Source organism: Lissotriton helveticus, chromosome 1_1 (assembly GCF_964261635.1).
Source record: "Lissotriton helveticus chromosome 1_1, aLisHel1.1, whole genome shotgun sequence".
Lineage (NCBI taxonomy): Eukaryota > Metazoa > Chordata > Amphibia > Caudata > Salamandridae > Lissotriton > Lissotriton helveticus.
The window spans coordinates 469,560,664-469,581,200 of record NC_136057.1 but is presented as its reverse complement, the minus strand read 5'-3'; positions in this window follow the sequence as shown (position 1 = coordinate 469,581,200).

The following is a 20,537-nucleotide window of genomic DNA, read 5'->3' as shown; positions in this document are numbered from 1 at the left end:
TATAAACGTATTATTAGAATAAACATCCTTAGGATAAAAAATCCCAGCTTTGATCCAAGAAGACCAAAAACTAACATGTCTATTTAATTTAATAACATTACTATACCATAGTGATAAAGCAACAGTATTGGACATGGGGTGTTCAAAAATAGAATCAAGATCATTACAAATTAGTTTTGTGGATTTAATGATACAAGCTTTATGAATACAAGAGGATTTATTTGACATGGTAAGTAAAGTGGGAAGTGGAAAGGGATTCACAATGAATTTTTCAATAAGGAACCACGTGGGAGGATTATGTACAGAGGCATGGTTAAACCAAATAGTACTTTGTTTCATAAAAAAAGCTTTATGATACAGAAGAAAATCTGGAATGCCAAAACCAGCATTACCTTTCAACATCTTCAGTTTTTTATAACGAATGCGTTTTGCTTTATTATTCCAAAGATATTTGGAAAGAAGTTTATCAATATCTTTATACATTTTAATGGAAATTGAACGGGGATCATAGTTAGAGAATTTTGGGGGCAATATTCATTTTAATGCATTCCATTCGTCCCCACCATGATAGATGTAATGAAGACCACTTAGATGTTTTGGGCCAGATGTAGGTCGCCCAATACCGGTCGGTAACGGCCGAAAATCGTTAATTTCGGCCGTTACCGACCGGTATCCATGAAATGAGATGTAGGAGCCTATTATTTACCGAATCGGAAAACATGAGTCGGTATAATTCCGACTCGGTAAATATGAGTCAGTATAATTCCGACTCGTTAAATATGAGTCGGTATTTTTACCGAGGCGGAATATTCCGAATTCATATTTACCGAATACTTATTTACAGAATCAGTAAATAAGAAACGGTAAAAAATGGCCATGGAGATGTAGGAAAGCACAAAAATACCGATTTCACGGAAATTAGGTATTTATGAGTCGGTATTTACCATGGATTGAATGCAGGTGGTAACCAGGTGAAAGCTACAAAAAGAGTCCCAAAATGCAACAGTGGAACAATAATGGCGGCGTTCTACGTCATTGCAAGGCGGCAAAGACTACAGGCAGCAGAAGAGAGGGAATGGGAAAGGGAGGAACAAGTGTACAGGCAGAGGATAACACTGTTCCAACTGACAGAGCCTGAAATACTCCAGAGGTACAGGCTACATCCCCAAACCATCCGGGACTTGATCAGGGACCTAGACCCACTCCTGGAGCACCCAACACCCAGGGCCCACGCCATCCCACCCCATGTGCAGGTGCTGTGTAGCTTACACCTGCTTGCCTCCGGGAGCTACCAGAGTGTGATAGCTGCAGTGGGTGGTGTGTCCCAGAGCTGCCTGTCCCGCTTCTTCAGGAGGTTCCTTGACGCCAGGATGCAGAGGATGGAGCATTACATTTCATTCCCTGATACACCTGCGGAACTTGCAAAAACCAAGACTGATTTCTATCAACTGGCACACTTCCCTCACGTGATAGGCTGCATTGATGGCACCCACGTACCACTCTGTCCAACTGCAGCCACAGAACACATATACAGGAACCGCAAGTCAACGCACTCCATCAATGTACAGGTCTTATGCAACGCTGGCAACATCATCACAGACATCGTTGCGAAGTTCCCTGGAAGTACCCATGATTCGTACATATTCCAGAATAGTGGAATATACACACGCCTAGTTGCCGGAGAATTTGGAAACGGATACCTGCTAGGTAAATGACATTGACACACCCTGACACTCACAGCAGATTAATGTATCATGTACATGCAAGTAATGTCAATCTTTCTCCCCTCTAGGCGACAGTGCATATGCCCTGCGGTCCTTTGTGCTCACCCCCTAGCTCAACCCATCCACCAGGAGTGAAAGGCGGTACAATGTGGCTCACAGATCTACACGCAACGTTGTGGAGCGCACATTTGGACTCCTCAAGAGCAGGTTTCGCTGCCTCCACAAGAGTGGAGGGGCACGCCAGTATACTCCAAGCCTGTGCTGTAAAATCATTGCGACCTGTGCAATGTTACACAATCTCGCCACCAAGGAAGGCACAGAGGTGGAGATCACACATCATGAGGACATTGATGATGACACAGAACTGGCAGAGCCCCATGGTACGGTAGCAGCAGCAGCTACAGATGGGAGACTGAGATGGGCAGAGGTCACACAGCAATATTTCTGAGTGAGTAATGAGACACAGACAGGCAAAGATTATGACGTATGTAGTTTAATTTTCACTACGCAAGTGCAATGATACCACACATTGGTTACACGAAATATAAATGTCCATGACTGTGTTGTCACGGTTAACACCACCATGACCTGTTCCTTGGGTGGAGGGCATAGTCAATGTTTACGTCCACGGATCACAGGGTGGGACTGATGTGGCTGTGTGTCAAGGTTCTCGGTGTGGCCTGTCTTAGTCGCATGACGCCTGCCGCTCCTACGTAGTTCTTGTACAGGAGTGCTTGCGCCACTCCTGCTGGTGGACTCCTCACTTTCACCCACACATATGTCGCCTCGAGTGACAGTCTGTTGTGCGAGCATGAGCTCCATGGCAGAGGTCACTCTGGCCATTCCCACTGATAAATTGGTGCAGCACTGAACAATAGCATCCTGCATCGCCACTGACCGTCTGCACAGCAGGGTGGTTGCAGTCGCAAATCTGTTTAGGGCTTTTGTCTGCTGCCGCACATCAACACAAGCCTTGCGTCTCTCCAAATGGTCCCTGTCCAACTTGTCGCACAGGACAGTCATGCACTGTGTCATGTCTGAAATGCCAGATGCCATTGACTGCATGCTCTCAGAAATGTCTCCTATGCCCTTGCCTATGTCATCCAGCTTGTTGTTGGTGGTGCGTGCCTGCCTCTGAACACCCATCATTGCTTTCGCCTGCAGGCGCTGGACTTTGACCATGGTGGCCTCCAGACCGCAGAAGACCCCCTGACCGTGATGCACTTCAGCTGCCTTCCGTGGCCTTCGTCCTCGGACACTGGCCCGCACAGCTCTAGGAGTGGGTAGCTTCTCAGCGTCGGCTGAATCCAGTGGGTTGATGGCCATGTCACCCTCATCCTCTTCCTCCTCAGATGTTTCCAGTATGCGGGGAGGGGGCACATCAAGGCGCCTTGCCCTTTCCAGCACTGGGGACGGAGTTGTCGGGGTGGGAGACTGTGCAGCCGCTCCTGACTCCCAAATAAAAGAGGGGACTGTGGCTGTGGTGGTGTTGTCTCCTCAGGTGACTTGGCTGCCTGCTCTTTGTCCTTCCCTCCGTGTACTGTGCTGGGACCAGCTTCTTCCCTCCTCTTCTCTCTATCCTTTGCTGTGCTGCGCGATGACTCTCCTGTGGACAGACATGGACATTGTGTCAGTGGAGTAGTTCACCGGTGTCTCTTGATTAAACACACTACTATAGCACATTTGCCTGTCCCTCATTTGCTTATGCTAGTGGTGAGTTGCATCCCTTGCTGCATGGTATGCTGACTGCATAGAGGTATCTAACTATGACTACATTTCCCATGATGCATTGCTGGACATTGGTAAAACCTGTTCTGGAGTGTGATGTAGGCACACAGAGTGTGTAAGGGGAATGGGTAAATGGGTTAATGACAATGTACATGCATCTTACCTTGTTTCTTTGCAGCTCTTGCGGAGCTGTCAGCGTCTCCAATGCCGTGGATGGATTCAGGCTCAAGGGTGGATTCCACCAGCTCCTCAATGTTGGTGAGTCGTGGTGCTCGGTTTCTTCCACCCCCTGTTGCTGCAGCTTCCTTGCGGTGGGCAGCTAGTTTCTTTTTGGTAATGATCCGAAGATCATACCACCTTTTTTTCAAATCGTCTATTTCACGGTGGGTGACACCAATGGCATTTACCTTTCCTTGTATGTCAATCCAGGTAGTGCGCTTGATGGACTCAGCAACATGCAGTGATTGTTTCCCAAAGATCTTGCTGTAATGTCTGACAACCTCTGCAAAAAGCATCTGCAGTTCTTCAGGGCTGAATTTCATCTTTCTTTTGCGCTCAGCAGCATCCCTCTGTCCATCCTGACTCTCCATGGTGCTGTACAGGTGAGCTCAGGGAAGCCTGCTCCTCAGTCTGTCCTCCTGCTCTCCTGACTGTTGGTTTCTGCACCTGCAAGGGCGTGGCCACTCCCATGTACTGGGGATGGGTGCTTGATTCTGATTGGTTGATTCCACTGTACCTTTGGGTTTGGGTGTGGTTGGAGTTCCTGATTGGTTCACAGGCTCACATGTTTGTCAGTTTCAAAATTCCGATTCGGTATTTACCGATTCGGTAAATTCCGATTCGGTAAAACCCATTCATTCCTATGGGCCATGGGCCCGTTGGAATGTATGGGTTTTACCGATTCGGATTTTACAGAGTCGGTATTTACCGATTCGGTAAATATCGATTTCAGATTCCGAGTGAGTCCGATTCGGTAATTTTTACTGATTTTTCACCTACATCTCATTTTCCGATTCTGAAATACCGATTCGGTATGACTCGGTATTTTAGAATCGGTAAATTAAATTTACCTACATCTGGCCCTTTATCTTTAATATAATTTAAAACAAAATCACTATTTAAAGTAATTGTAGATTTAATGGAAGAAGAAAATAAAGTGCCCAAATATTTGAACTTTTTCTCTGCCAAATAATTTCACGCATGGGAATCATATCATGAGTACAATAAACATTTAAGGGAAAAAATTCAGTTTTATTAGAATTTAATTTATATCCAGACACCAGTGAATATTTAGAGATTATGTCTATTAAGGAAGGAAGCGAGGATATGGGATCATTAATAAACAAAAGTACATCGTCAGCATATGCCAGTGTTTTAACCACGACATCCTTAACCTTAATTCCTTTAATGGAAACGCATTGTCTGATAGAAGCAAGAAAGGGTTCAATACCTAGTAAAAACAAAAGTGGAGAAAGGGGACAACACTGACGTGTACCTCTGTAAAGGGGAAATTGAGTGGATTCTTGGCCACTAATAAATAATCTAGCAGTAGGGGTACAATATAAGGCTGAGATCATATGGATATAATTATCACCAAATTTGAAAGAAAGTAAGGTACGAAATAAAAATTGCCAATGAAGCTTGTCAAAGGCCTTTTCAGCATTAAAAGCCATAACACCTGATGGACTAGTGAATGTTTGTGCTTGTTCAATGACATGTAATATTGTTCGTGTATTATTAGCTGAGTATCTATTTTTCATAAACCCCGATTGATCAGAATGTATAACATAATATAATATTGGGGATAAACGTGAGGCCAAGATTTTTGCAAATAATTTACAATCTTGATTTATTAAAGAAATAGGACGATAATTAGAAACAAGAGTGGGGTCTTTGTCCGGTTTAGGAAGAACAATAATGAAAGCTTCCGAAAAAGAACGAGACATACTTCCTGAAGAAGTAAATAAAGTAAATAGCTGAAGTAAAAAGGGTGAAAGTTGGGATTGAAATTCTTTATAAAACTCTGCTGGTAAACCATCAGGACCTGGAGATTTATTTGGTTTGAGGGATTTTATAGCAGACAAAATTTCCTCTAATGTAATGGGTAAATCTAATCCAAGTTTATCTGATTGAGAAAGTTTTGGTAAATCATAGGAGGATAGGAAGGAGTCCACCAGGGAATCATCATTAAAATCAGGTTTATTATATAATGTAGAGTAGAACTCTAAAAATTAATTGACAATATCCACGTGTGATATGGCAATTTTACCAGTAGGACTACGAATGGAGGTAATTTGTGCTCTGTCTTTTTTAATACGAAGGTAATTCGCTAAAAGTCTACCAGATTTATTTGCGTTAAAACTGAATTTAGCTTTGGCTTTGGAGAGTTGGACCCCAGCTCTTTTACTAAGAATAGTATTAAACTCATAACGTAACTTTTGTAATGTATCTCTATATTATCATTAGAGGTGATAAAAAGTCGTTCATATTTCGCTATTTGTTTTTCCAAACGTGTAATATTCGCATTAAAAGTCTTATTTTCATGAGCCATAATAGAAATAGTAGCCCCTCTAATATATGATTTAAAAGCATCCCAACGAGTAATCAAAGAAGTAGAACCTTCAGGATTCAATTGAAAGTAATCCGAAATAGCAGATAAAAGTTTTGGTTTATTACGCTCGTTAAGAGCAATGCTGGAATTCATTCTCCATCGAGATTGTTTATGGGATGTTGTCTGGAGATTTAAAGTACAAGAAATCATGGCATGGTCAGAGACATCAATATTTCCAATCTCAGGGTTTGAAATAGAATTAATAAGTTGTTGTGATACTAAAATATAATCAGTTCTAGAGTGTGAATTGTGTGGATTAGAAAAGAAAGTAAAAATCTTATCTGTAGGGAAATGGAGGCGCCAAATATCGACTAACTTGGTAGTTTGAAGAAATTGTTTAAAAGCAAAATAAACTTTAGAGGTATGAAATTTTGTTTGAGACAATCTATCCAATAAAGGATCAGAGATAACATTAAAATCACCTGCTACAATCAAAGGAACGTTTCCAAGTTTAAGAACTTCAGTAGCAAGATTAGACCAAAACTTAGGTTCATCCGCAGTAGGATCATAAACCTTTATTAAGGAAATATTAGTATCATGAACTTTAACTTTAACAATTAAGTACCTCCCTTCTGCATCAGTAAATTTGTTCAATATTTGGCAATGAGACTTTTTTGCAATTAATATTGCTACACCATTTTTCTTACCAAGAGCAGGAGAATAAACTATACAATCAACCCATTTCTTTTTCATATAATCTAATATTTTATCATCAACATGAGTTTCCTGAAGAAAACAAAAATCGGCTTTGGAACGACCTAAATAATCTAAAATCTTAGTACGCTTAACTGGATGTCGTAAACCGTTTACATTTAACGAAATTACTTTAACATTAGCCATAATGAAAGAATGAAAGAAGAAAAAGAGAAGAAGAGGATGATTAAGAAAAGAACATATAAAAGAGTTCAAGTAGCTCTAAAGATGATAAAATATGAAGGATAGGGTAAGACATAAAACAAAAGACAAACAACAAACAAAACAATACACATAAATATGAGTAGTGAAACGCACACACGTTCTACAAGCATGACCGAAACCGTCGGAGCCCTGAAGTAGAGTAGGAATTCAGAAACCTGTCAGCAGACAATGTACACCAAAAAATTTCAAGAATTAGGATCAGGATTATGAGTGTCCATTGGACGTGGAAGGTGTTGATCAAGAAAATGGTGTAGAGGGGGAGGAGCCAAGATGGCGACCGGGACGGTCGATTAAACCCTCGGCTCCTGATACCATCGCCTCCACCGCATCTATCCTGCCAGCGCTCCTGCATGAAAACGGCACGAACGTGTGTCCGATCCCCTCCGACGCCCGGCGGTGAAACTCTGAAGCCTCTACCTGAAAGCTAGCGGTAGCGCCGCTCGAATACGTCCTGAGGCCTGTTGTGGACTTGAGGCCGGGACCTCTAGTTGAAATCCAGGCCGGCCGCTGAGTGAACAATAGCGGATGACTGCGGCGATTGAGCACCTCCACCTGGAATTGGCCGATTTTCGAGCTGTGCCTCCGCTGGACGAGCGGCGAGGCACGGGGTGTTCCGGCTACTTTTGGGCGCATCTCTCTGCTATCCACACGGCTTGCCCGATCACAGTGGCGGCTTGTATTTAGCCTGGCGATCGGCCGGCGACTCCCACCCTATTGTTTGCTTTCACACCCGATGGGACGCTTTGCCCTGCGGACAGCTCTCGAGGTTCTGACTTCCTCTGCCACTACCGTTGCCCTACGCATTTCTCCCGGCCTGAGACGGTGGGACCGTGCAGAGTACTGTGACGGATATGGATATCGACAGCCGAGAGGAGACTACATCCCGAGTACATTCTGGACGGCTGCAGCGGACTGCTGTAGTTGGGGTGAGGCACAATAGAGACGGCCGATATGGTGACCTGATGTCGGCTGTTGCTGACCTCCGCAGTGCAATGGAATATTCTGCTCGGGATCTTGCCGACAAAGTTGATGCGCTTGGTTCTTTAATGGGGAGTCTGCGGCGGGCTGGACAGGCAGAGCACAGCTTCACACCGCATCTCCTGCCTCTCCATTGCAAGATGGCGGCCCCGGGTGCCATTGTTGAGGCTCTTTGTCCGATTGTGCCCCTTGCTGCGGAACTTCTACATCCAGACCACGCGGTGGATCCTGAGCCGGACTTGCGATTGAAGCGCCCGCTCCGATCCTTGCCCCCTTCGTATTTGGAGTCGCCGCTGCTGCCGTTGGTGGACTTTGTGTCTTCCTTCTCTGACCCAACTCTGTCACATGCCACCCTGCCTATCTGCTTTCGATCATGGTTGGAATCCCCGGAGCGCCTTGAGGCGGCCGTGGCTGATGCCCGGTTGCTTAATGTTGGTGTTTTTGGACTGAGGATTTTGCCCGTGCTCCATAATGCGAAGTTGGTACCCTTTCTGTCCTCTCTGGGATCACCGGTTTTTCTTCTGTGCGACACGTCTGGGTTTCCATACCACTGTGACACTTCTGGACTACCGCACACGTCTTCCTCGCTTGCATTGATGTGCAGTGGCGGTAAGGAAAGAACGGAACAGGGATGACCGCTTCTTCTTGCGGACTGGCAGATTCCTCGTTATTGACCGTGGCAACTGGGTGGCATGCTGTTTTCTCCGATGGTGCGATGTCTTGACTTTGTGCTTTACACCGTTTTACTGCGAACTGTTTCTTACCGCCGGACTATTCACTTTGGGTTAATATTGTGTTTGCGGGAGGGTGTAGTTGAGGGACGGCTTCCTGTTGGATTTTCCTAGTTTGCAGTGGTGGGGAAGGGAGAGTGGGTCGGGGATGTGCGCTTGTGATCATGATTTGGTGGTTTCCTTGTTGCTGCCCTGGACGGGTGGGTTGTGGATGGCTGCACTTGATTATGCTGCGGGCTGCCTTTGTGCTTTTACTTTCTTTTGGCCGTTAGGCCTGTCATCGCCGGACACTATATTTTGCGCTGTTATTGGCCATACGGGAGGGTGGAGCCGAGGGACGGATAGTGGACTCCTCCCCGCTTTCCTTAGTTTAGGAGCTTTAGATTAGGTTCTTTATCTTACTCTCTATATTTCGGGACTCCTTTTATTGGGCGACAGGCACGCTGCAAGGGGGGGTAGGCCGTAGCCGCTGCAGGGGTGCAGGGTGGGGGGTGGATTGGGGGGTTTTGTTTTTATTTTTGGTTCTATGGGCCTTCTATTCTTTTTCTTTTTCTTCTTTTCTGGGGTTAGACGTTTATCTTCTAGGTGGTGCGCGGCGAATCTGGCAGCTTGTTACATTGTGCATTTGACTATCCTGATCGTACTTGGCCGGTTCCAATCTGTTGTGCTGTAATATCCTGTTCCCGTCTATCCTTCAGAAAAAACCTTTAAAATTTAGACCTCATTATTCCTGTATCAGATCCTTTGCGCTTATTGTGTTGCAATGTACTGTATCTGTGAGCACTTTGGGCTCTTTACTAAGCTGTATTTGCGAATTTCTGTCAATAAAGGTCTTTAAAAAAAAACAGAAAAAAAAAAAAAAGAAAGAAAATGGTGTAGTTCATCAGGCCGTTGGAAAGATTTTGAGAAGGAGTCTTTCCAAATGCGCATCGTTGAAGGATCAAAGAGGCCGTATTTACATCCAAGACTTCTTAGTTGAGGACGAAGAGCAGTGCATTCCTTGCGAATTGCAACCGTTTCTTTTGCAAAATCTTGATGAATAAAGATTTTGTGTCCATTGACCATCAATGAGGGAATTTCTCTTGCTGCCTTCCTGATCATAACCAAATGATGATGACGAAACACCTTAAGAATCATTTGTCGAGGCTTGATATGTTGCGGGTTACGATGAGAAGGAATTCGATGAGCCTTATCAACTTCAAATTTTTCAGGGAATTTAAAAGGCCCAGGAAGCAAGTTCTCCAAATATAATCTACAATTATTTCCCTCAATTTCTTCTGGTAGATTAAATATTCAAAGGTTATACTGCCTATTGCGATTTTCCATATCCAAAAGGTGAGAGCTCATAGGAGATATTTTCGCCACAAATGGGGTAAAGGCATCCACTTTGGCTTTATTATCTTGAATTTTGATGGAGTTATCCGAAATTTTCATGGATAAACACGCCATTTCTTTACGCACATTTTTAATTTCTGTCGCAATAGTGTCTGTATTAGCCCGAAGTGCTTGAATTTCCTCTAAAATTAGAGAAAGTGAAGGTTCAGATGAATCCACCAATTTCGATTTTAATGGAGGTGGTGAAATCAGTTGTTTCCTATTATTGGGGGTTTTATTTTCCATTTTAGCATAAAAAACTATTTAAAGAGAAGTAAATCTTTAAAAGATCTGCCAGAGAATATGAAAAGAAGTTAATAAAACCCAATTGACTGGTGCAGCAGCTAAACTGTACTGTGGGTGTGGCTAGGCCCAAGCCAGGCCCTTTCTTAAAGTATACTCCGCCCCTCTGACAGAGATTTCAGGCAGAATCAGCAAGCAGAGCAGGGAGCAAGAACCAGGAGGCTGGAAAAACCACTTGCGTGTAAACCGACGGTTAAAACTTCATCCAGCAGCAGGTAGGCACTTTATAAGCACAGCGACCCCATAAAATCAGTGCAGTTGACAGGAATTTGTCGTTTTTAACGAAAAACAGGCGCAAAACGCGACAGAGCTCTTCAGGCGGCAGCCATCTTGGTTCACGCGCTCAGGCGTCTCCCACGAGCAGTTCTTCTTTCATCACTTAAATTAGTGCCACACACCTTCGCGTACCTTTCAAACACTTTCTTCCACTTTTGCCACCTGATGCGGGGGAATCACCTGGTGTTGAAAGAAAGAAATGTGGTGTGGCCACGTTCTGCATACTGAAATGAAAATGTTAGTTAAGATCTACTCTTTCTAAAACAGTAAATGTGAAAATAAAGTGTGGATGAATCCACAACCATGAAAGAATATGCATAAATCTAAACAAAACATGTGGAATTCCCATTGAAGAACCAGGCCTTTAAGGGCCTAGCGGCGCAGGGCATGCCTAAATCTCCAAGTTCACCTGCTTTGTTGAACAAGTTACTTACCTTCGGTAACGATATATCTGTAAGAAACAGTAGTTAGTATTAGATTCCTTACCTTAGAATATCCCCAGGCGTCAGTCTGGATCCGGAAACTTTTGCGTAGCAGTACCCCTGCGCGTCGGTAGGCGTCGTCTGCAGGCGTCCCCTGCGGCTCCGCGTCGTCGGCGTCGTGCGCCGTGATGACGTCGCTCGAGTATATAGACGCTGCCTCCGCGCGCTGACGTCAGTTCTTTGCACACAGCTTTTCCGCGCCAGAACACGCAGAGCCATGTGAGAACCAACACTGGTGCCATGTGAAACTAGGGCCCTGAAAGGGATGTCCTTAACCCTAGGTATCAGTTCGCAGAACGGGGAGGATGGGCGGGGCGGTAAGGAATCTAATACTAACTACTGTTTCTTACAGATATATCGTTACCGAAGGTAAGTAACTTGTTCATCTGAAAGAAACAGGTTAGTATTAGATTCCTTACCTTAGAATAGATACCCCAGCAATACCAACCCCGGTGGTGGGTCTGCGAACCAATACAATCCTACACCAGAAAATCCTGGAGGACTGAACGGCCAAAGAAGCCGTCCCTCCGGACTTGACTGTCCAGGCAGTAATGCCTCGCAAAGGTGTGCAGCGAGGCCCACGTAGCCGCCTGGCAAATGTCCTGCAAAGGGACTCCCCGGCCCAGGGCAGTAGTAGCCGCCGTGGCCCGAGTGGAATGGGCCCTCAGCCCAACAGGAGGCTCCTTCCGAGCCAAAGAGTAGCATGCTTTGATGCACAGGACGACCCACCGAGAGATGGTTCGTTTCTGTACCGCCCTTCCCTTCTTCTCACCCACGTAGCCAACAAACAGTTGGTCATCCACCCGGAACTGGCGTGTGCGATCCATATAAAATGAAAGCGCACGTTTTGGGTCCAGACGATGGAGCCGCTCTTCATCTTTTGAAGGATGCGGAGGCGGGAAGAAGGAGGGTAAGGTGATGGACTGCCCAATGTGAAAAGCAGAAACCACTTTGGGCAGGAAAGAAGGTCTAGTCCTAAGAACCACCTTGTCAGGATGAACGGACAAGAAAGGAGGTGTAACAGAAAGAGCCTGGAGCTCACTTACTCTCCTGGCAGAGGTGATGGCAACCAGGAAGGCCGTCTTTAAAGTGAGAAGACGGAGAGGACAGGAATGAAGCGGCTCAAAGGGAGCACACATCAAGAATGTCAGAACCAGGTTCAAGTCCCACTGAGGCATCACGAACGGAGCAGGTGGATACATGTGCGTGATGCCTTTCAAGAATCTCAGTACAATAGGGGACTTGAATAAAGATGGCTGATCAGGTAGCCTTAAGAAGGCGGAAAGGGCAGAAAGATAGCCCTTGATAGTGCCCAGAGCAGAGCCCTGCTGGGCAAGAGAAAGAAGGAAGAGGAGAACCTCGGAAAGAGGGGCAGAAAGGGGATCCACAGCCTTTGCTGTGCACCATGCCACAAATCTGTTCCACCGGCAGGCGTATACCGACTTTGTGGAGGGACGCCTGGCTGCCAGAATCACATCACAGACTTCAGGAGGCAAGTCAAATGGCCTCAACTGTCGCCGCTCAATCTCCAAGCATGGAGGTGGAGACTGGACAGGTTCGGGTGGAGGACCGTCCCCTGCTGCTGCGACAGAAGGTCCTCCTGAAGGGGCAGGCGGATCGAGGGACCGACTGACATGCTGAGTAGCTCGGGATACCAGTACCTTCGAGCCCAGTCCGGAGCCACAAGGATAACTTGGGCCCGGTCGCGCCTGATCTTCTTCAGCACTCTGGGCAGAAGTGGTATAGGCGGAAAGGCGTACAACAGACCGCAACTCCACTCGCGCCGAAAGGCGTCGCCGAGCGAGTGCCGTCTTGGAAACTCCAACGCGCAGAACTGATGACATTGCGCGTTCTCTTCTGTGGCGAATAGATCTAACCAAGGCTCTCCCCATTGCAGAAAGAGGCCTCTCGCCACGTCCGAGTTCAGACGCCATTCGTGATCCACCGAGCACCGACGGCTGAGTTTGTCCGCCCTGGCGTTCAGAGAACCTGCCAGGTGTTGAACCGTCAGAGTCACGCCCTGACGTTCCAGCCATTGCCAGAGACGCAGGGCCTCCTGGCAAAGGGTCCACGACCCCACACCGCCCTGTTTGTTGCAGTACCACATGGCGGTGGTGTTGTCCGTGAACACCTGCACTACACTCCCGTTGACAAAGGGGAGGAATGCCTTCAGTGCTAGGCGAATCGCCCGCAGCTCCAACATGTTGATATGGAGCCGGGACTCCGCCGGAGACCAGATGCCTCTGATCTCCGCCTCTCCCAAGTGGCCACCCCAGCCCTGGAGGGACGCGTCCGTCACAACCACGTGCTCCGGTTGGGGAAGGGAGAGGGATCTGCCTCTGACCCAATCGCGGTCCGTAAGCCACCACTGCAACTGTCTCGCAGTGCCCTCCGAGATCAGGACATGGTCGGAAAGGTTGCCCTGATGCTGGGCCCACTGAAACTTCAGGTCCCACTGCAGAGCCCGCATCCGCCATCTGGCGTGATGCACCAGAAGGATGCAGGAGGCCATCAGCCCCAGAAGCCGCAGCGTCAACCTGACCGAAACCCGGGATAACGGCTGAAAGATGGGAATCAAGGCCTGGATATCCCGGACCCGCCGTTCCGGAGGATAAACCCGAAACTGCGCCGAGTCGAGAACCGCTCCGATGAAGAGGAGCTTTTGAGAGGGACACAGGTGTGATTTCGGCACATTGATGGAAAACCCCAGCTCGTGCAGGAGGTCTGCCGTCATCTGGAGGTGGTGGACGACTGTGTGGGGCGAGCCCGCCTTCAACAACCAGTCGTCGAGGTAGGGGAAGACTGAAACCCCTAACCGGCGCAGATGAGCTGCGACCACCGCCATCACCTTCGTGAACACCCGTGGGGCGCTGGTAAGGCCGAATGGGAGCACGATAAACTGAAAGTGCTCGTGGCCTACCGTGAACCGCAGGTAACGCCGGTGGGCCGGCAGGACGGGGATGTGAAAATACGCATCCTGCAAGTCCAACGCTACCATCCAGTCTTGCGGGTCTAGAGCAGCCAAGACCTGAGCCAAAGTCAACATCTTGAACTTCTCCTTCCGGAGGAAGCCGTTGACGTTTCGTAGGTCCAAGATAGGACGTAGGCCCCCTTTGTCCTTCTTGGGCACCAGAAAGTAGTGGGAGTAGCAACCACACCCTACTTATGGCCCAGGAACGCGCTCGATGGCCCCCTTGGCCAAGAGGGCCGTAACTTCCCCCTGCAGAAGTGTCAAGTGGTCCCCCGACACACGGTGGTTCTGCGGTGGCATGGCTGGAGGAGTGGTCTCGAAGGGGAGGGAGTAGCCCCTTCGGACGAGCTGCAGCACCCACCTGTCCGATGTGATAGTGCGCCAGCAGGAGTGGTGATGGCGAACCCTGCCACCCACTGGCGTCACATGGGCCTGAAAGCTCGGACTAGGAGGATTTGGAGGCTGCTGCGGGGGGAGGTGTGGACTGACCTCGCCGCTGTCCCCGACCGCCACCACGGCGGAATCCACGGCCGCCACCGCGCTGAGGAGCGTTCTGCGGTGCGTGGCTGGCAGCACGTGTGGGACCGCCCCTTCCGTGGCCACGAAAGGAGCGAAACGAACCCGTTTGCTGGCGCTGGGTCGAGAGACCCAAGGACTTGGCCGTGACCCTGGAGTCCTTGAAGCGCTCAAGCGCGTTGTCCGCTTTGTCGCCGAACAGGTGACTGCCATCGAATGGCATGTCCATCAGGGAATTCTGGACGTCCGGCGAGAAGTTGGCGGACCTCAGCCAAGCATGGCGACGAATCGCCACCGTCGTGGACATCGCTCTGCCCAGCGAGTCGGTCGTGTCAAGACCACACCGTATGGAGTACCTCGCCGCGTCTCGGCCTTCAACCAAAGCCTGGCCGAGCTTGTCCCGTACCTCCTGCGGGCATTGCGGCAGGCACTCAGCGACCGTATCCCACAGAGAGTGGGTATAGCGGCCCAAGAGGCACGCGGTGTTGCAAGACCGCAGTCCCGCACTCAGGGACGAGAAGACCTTCTTGCCGTACTGATCATACCGCTTAGATTCCCGATCGGGCGGGGCCGTCGGGAATGCGGACTGGGAAGTGGAGGCCTGGATCACCAGACTCTCAGGGGAGGGATGGGTAGACAGGAAGGCAGGGTCGTCCGCACACGGACGGTGGCGCCTGGCAACGTTCCGATCAACAGGTGAACCGGAAGCGGGCCTGGACCACGTGCCCAAAAGGACATCCGTCAAGGCGTCATTAAATGGCAGCAGAGGCTCCTGTGGACATGACTGCGGTTTGAATACCTCGGTGAGGATGTTAGGCTTCACCTTAGCGACGGGGAGCTCAAGGCGCAAAGCCTTGGCAGCCCTCATCAGTACCACCGAATAGGCAGCCCCAGCCTCCGACGCCACAGTGGGGGGCGAGACAAACCCAGGGTTAGGCGATTCGTCCAGACCACTGGCCTCACCCAAGTCACCTACCCAGTCCACGTCGTACTGGCATGCTCGTGACAGAGGGTCCTCAGACCCCTCCCAACCCTCTCCATAATCGTCCTCATCGCCATAGTTTGAGTCAACGATATAGACCGGCTCCTCGGAGTCAACGGGCCCCAACGGCGCCGGACTCGGCGTCGGACGATGCCGGTCCGACTCCGCGTCCGGAGTCGGAGAGGGAATGGGGTGGCGCCGTGCGGCGCCGGCGCCAGCGCTCCGACGCCGGCCGGAACCGGCGTCGGAGGCACGGCACCGCGCGGAGGCGGCACCACGGGTTGCCCCGATGGAATCGGCGCCGGAGAGGCCGGTTGACCAGCCGGCGACGACCCTGAAGGGCCCAGCGGCGCCGGGGCCGGAACCGCCGGCGGCGTCGGGGCAGGTGCACCCGAACCGCTCGGGCCCCCAGACGGGACCGACGGGCCCGCAGGCGCCGTAGGCCCCGCCGGAGGAGAAAGCGCCCTCATGGCCATGAGGAACTCTTCTACCTCTTCACGCGACGCGCCTTGCCCAGGGACCGGCGGGTATGGAGCAGGCGGCGTCGGCGACCCACGCGGGGCCGGGGCCACCCGAACCCCCGGCCGCATCGTGCGGGCGTCGGGGGGAGTCGGGGGCATGATGGTGACGCCCCGACTTCTTGTGTCGCTTACCTGAGGAACCGCAGGAATGGTGACGACTTCCGGAGCGCTCGTGGCGGCTCCGCGACCGCTCCCTCGACCGCTCCCTCGACCTCCGTCCGGACCGGGACCGCTCTCGACGTGGGGCCGACACCCGGAGCTCGAGCAGCTTGCGGGACCGCTCCCGTCTAGCCTTGCCCGTCAAGGCCCGGCAGTCGACGCAGGACTCCACGTCGTGGTCCGCGCCCAGACACCGGAGGCAGAGTTGATGGTGGTCGGTGACCGACATCATGCGGTCGCACCCGTCGCAACTTTTAAAACCGGGCATCCTACCTGCACCTGAAAGAGTTATAGTTAACAAAAACTTAGGTCAAAAGACCGGAGTACTGCTCTTCGGATCTGCGCTAACTGGCGCGGAAAAAAGAAGAACTGACGTCAGCGCGCGGAGGCGGCGTCTATATACTCCAGCGACGTCATCACGGCGCACGACGCCGACGACGCGGAGCTGCAGGGGACGCCTGCAGACGACGCCTACCGACGCGCAGGGGTACTGCTACGCAAAAGTTTCCGGATCCAGACTGACGCCTGGGGATATTCTAAGGTAAGGAATCTAATACTAACCTGTTTCTTTCAGATATACAGAGAAGCGGGACACTCTGTTAAGCGTAGACAACAGGATTTATTAGCTGCAGCTATGCACAGTGATCCTAGAAGTACACCAATGGTATGTTCTCAGGAGACTGCCCCTTTACTCCAGGGCTCACAGTCTTTTATATTCTTTTACACCTGCATAAGAACACTCCCAATGCGCAAAATTTAAACCAATGAAAAGATATGTTTTTTGGGAAAAACAAGACGTCACAAGATTAAATTATCCACCCCCTAGGTCATGTTTTGACTAACCCACAGGTGATTCAATAATGGTGTCCCTGAGTTAATCAACAGTGGTAGACATGTTTGTGTATTGCAGAAAAGGCCAATTTGCAAGGTAGGATAAGGCGGGGAGAAGGACAATGAAAACCAACAGATGGTTTGAGACAAGGATTAGTGAGTCGAGACAAGAATACTGAAGGCCAACAGGCAGTTTGGATAAGGATTAGTGAGTCGGACTGATTCCTGGAATCGACTTCACTTCAAGGATAGAGGGGTTATTTGATACGTGGCAGTACGAAGGGCAAGAGTCTTCTGTTCGCCAGGCTGCCTGAGTGAGGGCAACACAAAATGGCGGTGAAACACAAAATCGAGTCGGAAACAAATTTCCTCAGATCCTCCTTTTGCCATTACGCAGGCAATATATAAACTCACGTTAATCTGAGTCTATTTCAATAGCCATAATATCTTTAAGCTGGTGTTGCAACATCATTTGTATGTTTTCTGTTTTCTGCGGAATAGGTCTTGGCACACACATGGTGGCACAAAAGCCACAGATGGCGGGACCACATTGTAGGCAGAGGCAACATGAAAAGACAATGGCTAAAATCATTCCCATGTGTATGTTTTCTGTTTTCTGCTGAATAGGTCTTGGCACACACATGGTGGCACAAAAGCCACAGATGGCGGGACCACATTGTAGGCAGAGGCAACATGAAAAGACAATGGCTAAAATCATTCCCATGAAAGTAAGTATCTTCCATCCCCATGTGGACAGTAATCCCCAAAACCATCCCATCAGAGACCAACTTCCTTCGTCCTGGTGGATGGACTCAGCAATGTGGTGTAATTTAGAGATGGCCTGGTATACTGTAGGTGCGCTATCAGGTATGTAAACGCAGCAGCTGGATCCGATCAATTTACAGACTCCACCACGGTCTGCGAGAATGATGTCTAACACCATTCTGTTCTGTAATGTCATAAGGCGATCCGCCTGAAGCGCGGCGGTGATGTTACTCAACGCTCCGACAGTTTCATTTATTGTTGTGGAGAAGTGTGGCTCACTGGTTAGAGGAGGCAGACCCTGAAGCAGAGGTCAGACCCGGGACTAGGGTTCAATTCCCGACGCGGCAGGGTCTTGAGCCCAAATATCCACGGATTCGATAATTCTCGTTTCGGTGCCTACTCGAGTCACGGGTTCACACTCTGCAGCTCTGGGCATTAGCTTGCTTAATCTCCACTACGGCCCCCCCGCGGCGGGATGCCTGGCTTTCACCTTGGGGATGCCCAGTTCAGGGTATCTCACAGGGAAAAGCCAGGACGGGTTCCCAAGGCAAGCGCCGAGATGCCTACGGGTAATCGAGCGCTATATAAGAACGCATAATAATAATAATAATAATAACTACTCGAATGAGATGCCTGATATTTCTACTATTGGCCATAGGGCCCCAAAATGGGAGGAATCCTTTAAGGAAGTCACCTCCCTCTTGTCCTGCTGTGTCTTTTTGATCAAAGACACCTCTCTTGTACTTATTTCTATGATGTCCTGAAGGAGCGGTATATGTCGGAGGGAGGAGAAACGCCATATTACAAGTTCCTGAGAAATCGGCTGGTAGCCATGTATGGGCTCTATCATGGCAAACGAAATATGTTCCCTGAGATGCTACCAGCGGTGGAGAAGTTTGGGATGAATAGGTATATGTAATGTTACAAGTGCTCTTTCCCAATTGGGCCTTAAGACTCTGACCGTTTCCTTGGAGACATAGGTGACCATGGTGAGGTACAGTATATATAGGCGGGGATCTTTTCTTTTTGGCTCTGTCTGTAAGACTTGTGATGTAATGTGTCACGGACCAATCAATGTATGCTTGTCGTTTGTCAGTAGGGAATTCATTAAATTTGTTGGAGTGTTTTGGCATAGCCACTATTCCTTTTATTAGGGCGTCATGACTAACGTCCACTCCATCCCTATACGGACCAACAGGATGTCGATGTTGGTTCTCATAGGCATTGGCAAACATAGAGGTGTAAGCCCAAGCGGATCCTATTAGGGAGAAGGGTAGAACTAAATATGGCATTCCTTTATCTGTATTATGGGGTAAAGTCCACAAACCCAGCAATCGGTGGTATTGATCACCAATTGATGCTGGTGTAACAATTGAATGAAGGAATTGTTGAGATATTCCATTCTCCTAATTTGCTCATGCTCTGGTAGTGTACGAAATTGGTGTGGGGAAGCAGTAGTGCGAAAAGGTATGGGCTGGGAGGTAGATATATGTTTGTGCAGTATAATGTGAACAATCCAACCCTCACATGCTAATATAATACATAAAGAAATTAAAATACACAATGTTATACCACATCTGGTATATAATAATTTGCAATATTTTTTCATTATATTCTTTTCATCATTTTTCTCTAACATAGTAGATTCCATCTTCTAGATGTTGCTCGTGGCAGTCTTCCTTCTTCACTTAGCCGTGATTATCAGCCATCCTATGACACTGCAAGTCCCGCAGACCTATTGTCACGACTCGGGTCACTAACTAAGGCTCTTACCACGACCCCGCAACCTAATTAGATGGTCAATATCTCAATATCACAAAAAGCACATAAAAAAATTCTTAATTGTCCTTAGTTACTTTAGATCTCAAATTGTATCTAGTTTTGTTCGGTACAGTCTGATTCTGAAAAAGTGTCTCTGGATTAGTTGTGTTCAACCTCAGATGTGGTGGGACAGCTTCCTGCAAGACGTCATCATCTTCTTTTTCAGACTGATTCCAATACAGGTGTGCATCGTAAAAGGTACAAATCGGGGGTTCCTTTCACCTTCAAAATCGCCAATACCTTCGCGGACCCACTGGTCATAAGGCAAAGGCAAGGGTACCTTTTTGCAATGCACACCATGGATCCAGTTCTTTTTGCCAACCACTTTTACAGCTGTAGGTGTGGTCAGCAAGACCTGACAAGGCCTTTTCCAGCGAGGTTCCAAATCCTTTGATCGCTGAAAATTTTTCACACACACCCAGTCCCCTGGGTGTATGCCATGTCCAGGATCAGTTGAAGCCTGAGGCAAGGCGTCTTGTACCTGTTGGTGAAGGACACGTAATTTAGTGGTGAGGTCATATAAATAATCAATTAACAATGGGTACTCTATCTCGGAATATTTCTTTGGCCTTGGGACTCCCCAAACATTTGCTGGGCGTCCAAACACAACCTCGTAGGGACTGAGTCCCATACGGGAATGAACAGTTGTTCGAGTGGACAATAGTGCTAAGGGTAAAGCATCGGGCCAAGCAAGACCCGTGCTGGCCTGTATTTTTGCTAGTTTGAGTTTAAGAGTACCATTATAGCATTCCACTAGGCCTGCTGACTGAGGGTGATTTGCTTCATGACATTTCTGTCTTATTCCAAGACCTGCACATACTTTCTGCATTATCTGACCTACGAATT